A 6,391-nucleotide genomic window follows, 5' to 3' on the forward strand; every position below is an offset into this window, starting at 1 on the left:
TTTAGAAAGTGCCCCAAAGCCAACGTGAATGTTTAGAAAGTGCCCCAAAGCCAATGTGAAGGTAGAGCTCTCTATCTGTTTCTCATCTCTCAAGGATTATAGTCTTGTGCTCTTAAGGTGCAATGACTGAAGACTGTCGTGTTACCTGTTTTGTAATACATGTTGTATTACAAGTTGATGGTTGCTTATGGTTAGATGATCAATTGTCTATTACTCTGTCATGCCGTATCTTCAAACCTGATTTTGAGTCCAAACTCTACAAATTTTAAATGTTGTGACCTTAGACAAATTTCTCAGACTTTTGCATTCTGGTTTCTTCATCTCTCAAAATAAGGTAGTAATTCCCAATTAACTATAAACCATGTAACATAGATCTGCCACTGTGGTTCACTAATCACTGTTATGTTCATATCATTTTTCTCCATCACTTTATTACTTTCATCTTGGCTTAAGAGCACTGTGGCTAATTGAAATAACTAACCCTTTCAGTTTATTCTTAATATTTCAGGACAGAGAGGTAAAGAAAAGAAGGAAGCTGCTCAGGGAAGACACTCCTAAGAACTGTGTGTTCCAAGACCTAGAGTACTTAAAATCCCATGTTTTACATGTCACTGTAATATTGAGGTCATATTACCACCCATAATTTTGCTCTATGTGTATGGAGGGTTATTATCGTCTTATGGCTTTTGGAATAACCAGTACCATGCCCTAGGCTTAAAGGGAAGTTTTGCCTAACTATGTTTCTATGTGGAAGTCTTTAGAAGAGCTCAGGGATTGTTCAGTGGGGCAAGACAGGAATGATTTCAAAAACTCTTATTTATACTCCACAGCTTTGACAACGATCTTATTTTAAGGTTTTTTTTTTTTTTTTTTTTTAACTTGAAGAACAGTTCTAAGAATGAACATATTTAGAAATACACTATATCGAGACAACATTAACGCCATGTATAAATGCTTTACAAATGATTTATGATGTATTTTAAGTGATGTTCAGTTATAACACAGCAACAGCCATTTCAAATACATTTACTTTAAGTCGCCCCATTGATTATAAATAGCTCACTTGAAAATGCTAAGCAATTATATTGAAATGTGACATCCTTTTTGAACAACAAAAGGGAATATAGTTCTTATTGGCATTAAAAGTGTTCTACCCTGTAAATAGATTGTTCTTAGTATTCACAGATTGCTATATACTATACAGAGTGGAAAAACAGAGGAAAAAATGATCATCCATGTTTTTTTAGAGTCATCCTAGGATTTGAGAAGAAATCCAGTTTATTATTAATACAATAACAAGAGGAGTTTGTTTTTCTGACAACTCTAATGACTCCTAAAATGTCTGCATTGTTTATCCATTGCATCCACTCTCCCTTCCACCTGCTCATCCATCTAGCCATCCCATTATTAATATTAACTAAATAATAAATATTTATTAAGAGTTTACTAGGTGCCAGGACCTATGCTTAGCTTGGAAGATAAAATTGTTGCCAACATAAGGTTAGTACTCACTTGCAGTTTAGTTCAGCCAGTAATACAGAAAAACAGGGTAACAATGCTCTGTGCAAAGACTGCAGGCAGGCGTGCAGAATGTTCTAAGAACACATAGTAATGAAACATCCTGGTCTTTGGGGATTAAGGGAGAATATATTATTTAAACCAAAATATCCAAGGGAAGAGAAATGCTAAGGGTCCTCCAGGCTGAGCGAATAGCATATGTGCAAGCCTGGAGGCAGGAAAACGTGGGATTGAAAAAGCATTTGGAAGTTCGTCAATGTGGAAGGTGATGTGAAAGTGGTACAGGCTAAGGCTAGACAAACAGATAAGGATGAGGCTTGGGAAGTCTTTTAAGGAGGGTGGACCTAATTCTGAAAGTAACATTAAGATGATGAAGCATTTCAAGCACTGAAGGAATTAATGTGCTCTGATTTTAAGTGAACTATTCTGACTGGTCAGCATTTGCAAACATCTATTCTATTAACACAGAGATTTATCCCTACCCAGTTGCTGAATCCAGACTAACCTAGAAAGATCCACTGTCACTGGGAGAGGGGACTAGAATCTGTTTTGTGGCTTTAGATTAGCTGTCCACTCTACCTATCAGATTCTCAACCACATTCTTGCCATGTTCTTACCTTAATGATCTACTCAGTCAAAATGGCAGGGCTTCTACCTTGATTGCTAATTAGCCTTCCTGCTTCACTGCCCCCAAACCATCGCAGCCTCCTTGAAGAGTGTGCCAGTTACTCTTGTCCTTCTGACTTTTTGGTACTGTATGAGATGATTTGTCTTTATTTCCTATGACTAGCTAGGACTTTGAGCAAAACCAGGGACTCTCGTAAAAAGTAAAATGCATATCCACATATTCCGATCTGGGTTTCCCAAATGTTTGGACCTAAGCCTCAGAATACTTTCTTGTTTTCTTCTGTGGATCCGTGTCAGTCAAAATAATGTTTCTGATCTTTATTGTCTGGAGCTTGGATTTTTAAAAAGTAAAGTTACACTGGATATACTTTTCACATGACTCCTGCTTTTCCCTTCTGGCTGATTGTGGTATTATCCAAAACGTTGATCCCTTTTTCTTTTCAAATGCACATACTACAGACTCATGGTATATGCATGCTAAGTCCCTTTAGTCATGTCTGACTCTTTGTGACCCTGTGGACTGTAAGCTGCCAGGCTCCTTTATCCATGGGATTCTCCAGGAAAGAATACTGGAGTCGGTTGCCATCCCCTTCTCCAGGGGATCTTCCTGACCTAAGGATTGAACCTGTGTCTGCTGCATTGCAGGTGGATTCTTTACTGTTGAGTCACCAACTCACATTAAATCTGACCCTGTTGAACACTTATTTCAGACAGATAAGGCCCTAATTTATTACATCTTCTTGGATACTATAATCTGGATAATTTAATAATATACCAAAACTGTAAAAGCCTTAGCCCTTTAACAGTCTAGTCCTGTGTTTCTTTTTCTTTCTTATCTTGTTGTGATACAAGTTGCTTTAAATTTAAACTTATTTGAGGCATTGAACTGTGATCTCAAACACATGAAAAGATCCTCTGAGTAGCAATGATGTGCAGCTGAGTCCAAATGACTTATTTCATGGGAGATTACAATCATTCTAAAACACTCATCAAGTTCTCATAATTTGAGTCAAAATAAAGCAACAGATTAGAAACAATGGAGCATGCTAGTATGAAAGAGAAAAAATGACAGCCATCCATAGAGGATGAAGTCCAATTTAATGCAAGCCCAGAAAGTATAAAGCATTATCAAGGTATATAAAACAAAACACTTATGCAGTTTAGTAATGCATCTTAACAATAAGACTGAATCACCAAGAAATAATAATATTTTGACTTATGTACTCTGTGGAAGAAACTGTAGAAATGCTGGTGCATTTTAAAATGTTTTTCATCATAAATAGCTAAAATATAAATAGCTGGCACTTAAATAAGTGTTTGTAATAACTGAGTAGAAAATGCTTTAATGTTTGAACTATTGTTTCTAATGGCAGCAACATGTCATGTTCAACTCTGTTTCTCATATAATATTTGAATGCTGTAAATAAGACATAATTCAGTGGAAAATAATAGACATAGGCAATATCCAAGAGAGTTGGGTATTCTGACTCTGTTTCTTATCAATTGAATTATCTATGGCAAGATATTAAACCTGAGCCTCAATTTCTTCATTGGTAAAATAAGAGTAATTAATAATCAATTTCCATAATGCTCTAAGAATTACACACTGAAAGTAAAGTACCAAATTCAATATCTTATATATGATTACTGAGTAAATGTGCCATCATAAAGGGGGGTAAAAATTGTACAAGGCTATATTTATTCTTAAGATAGCATTTCCCATCTGGGAACTTATTGCATAGATATTAGAATAAGATTTATATAAACACCAAATGGTATCTCCTTAATTTCAGACGCTCTGTATGTGAAGTGTTGCCAGACTTCACATATTAGAGGCTTTCTTAATATAACAGGAGTTGGATAGTCTTTTGAGAGTTCCAAGGTCTAGGAAGGTTAAAGAGAATTGGCTGAGATCAGACAGAAGACAGCAAGTCTCTGTCCTCTGCCAAGAATATTTACTCAACCTCCAGCCCTCCAAGGTTCTCAATGGCATCTTAAACATCTTGCTGAGCATTTCTACTTTGTATTCTGACATAATTTGAAATTAGCCCAGAGGTAGCCCTCTTGTTTCTATGTCTGTGGCTTATAGAGAAGCATTTGATAGGGGGTATACCAGACCACCTGACCTGCCTCTTGAGAAACCTATATGCAGGTCAGGAAGCAACAGTTAGAACTGGACATGGAACAACAGACTGGTTCCAAATAGGAAAAGGAGTATGTCAAGGCTGTATATTGTCACCCTGCTTATTTAACTTATATGCAGAGTACATCATGAGAAACGCTGGGCTGGAAGAAGCACAAGCTGGAATCAAGATTGCCGGGAGAAATATCAATAACCTCAGATATGCAGATGACACCACCCTTATGGCAGAAAGTGAAGAGGAACTAAAAAGCCTCTTGATGAAAGTGAAAGAGGAGAGTGAAAAAGTTGGCTTAAAGCTCAACATTCAGAAAACGAAGATCATGGCATCTGGTCCCATCACTTCATGGGAAATAGATGGGGAAACAGTGGAAACAGTGTCAGACTTTATTTTTGGGGGCTCCAAAATCACTGTAGATGGTGACTGCAGCCATGAAATTAAAAGACGCTTACTCCTTGGAAGGAAAGTTATGACCAACCTAGATAGCATATTCAAAAGCAGAGATATTACTTTGCCAACAAAGGTCCGTCTAGTCAAGGCTATGGTTTTTCCTGTGGTCATGTATGGATGTGAGAGTTGGACTGTGAAGAAGGCTGAGTGCCGAAGAATTGATTCTTTTGAACTGTGGTGTTGGAGAAGACTCTTGAGAGTCCCTTGGACTGCAAGGAGATCCAACCAGTCCATTCTAAAGGAGATAAGTCCTGGGTGTTCTTTGGAAGGAATGATGCTAAAGCTGAAACTCCTGTACTTTGGCCATCTCATGCGAAGAGTTGACTCATTGGAAAAGACTCTGATGCTGGGAGGGGTTGCAGGGAGGAGGAGAAGGGGACGACAGAGGATGAGATGGCTGGATGGCATCACTGACTCAATGGACGTGAGTTTTTGTGAACTCCGGGAGTTGGTGATGGACAGGGAGGCCTGACGTGCTGCAATTCATGGGGTCACAAAGAGTCAGACATGAATGAGTGACTGAACTCAACTGAACTGATGTAGAAAAATATCTTTAACATTGGATTTATATACCCAACAGATAACATACTTAGATTAAAATTGAAGTTGTATTTTCAAGGAGTGGAATGTGAAAATCAGTGCTAAAATCTCTCCCAGCTACCCTTATCAATGCTACTTACTAAATTTGGCCATTATTTTGTCAAAATAAATCAAAACTTAGTCATCCACATTTTTTTCAGTGAGTTAACGTGCAGTACTTTGCCTTAAGTTGACTTTTCAGAGTCATCCTTTTCTTTACCTTTTTTTCTTCTCATTCTCTGCATCGTTTTAGCCATTGTTTGCTGCTGTCTCTCTGAAAATATCTGTTTTTTGTTTTTAACTTTGTGTTCTTGCCCGTATGGCTCTGGTCCAGGTGCCTCATGTTTGCCAATTAGACTTGTGCAAAATATTTTAATTGGTGCCCTGTCCCACATTGCTCTCACTTTGTTATTTTCTGTATTGTTTTCAGACTACTTGTATGAAAACACCTCTTTCCTTTTGTTAGTGTCTTGTTGAGAGCCCTTTGCTGGATCCTCCAGGACTATAAAACAAAAGACAGTCTGCCTGGACCAACACACATTCTGTTTTCTGATTTCTTTGTTTCATGTATTTTGTCCTTTTCCTATTTCTTACCTCAAATACTTAGTTTCTTCATTTTCTAAACTTTCTTCTTACATGAATGAGGGGTGTTTCCAAGACTGCCACCTGTGATTATGAATCTGGACAATATTACTTTAATGACTGTATTCAGCATATCATGCTGTATTATTACATTATTTAAATTCACATGTATAAAAGATATTTCTAAGAGTGTTATTTATTCATTGCATGAAGGTAGATTTTTTTTATTGTGGTAAAAAAATCTCATCATATGGTATCTAAACACTAAAACAAATTTAAGTGTATAGTATATTGTTAAATATTAGCACAATGTTGTACCGATCTCTAGAACTTCTCCATCTTATGACTGAAACTCTATACCCTGTGAACAGCAGCTCTCCATTTCTCCCCTACTCAGCACCTAGCAACTACCATTCTACTTCTTGAAAATGAAAGTCATTTGGTTGTGTCCAACACTTTGTGAGCCCATGGGCTATATGGTCCATGGAATTGTC

Source organism: Bos indicus, chromosome 8, assembly GCF_029378745.1.
Source record: "Bos indicus isolate NIAB-ARS_2022 breed Sahiwal x Tharparkar chromosome 8, NIAB-ARS_B.indTharparkar_mat_pri_1.0, whole genome shotgun sequence".
NCBI classification, from domain to species: Eukaryota; Metazoa; Chordata; class Mammalia; order Artiodactyla; family Bovidae; genus Bos; species Bos indicus.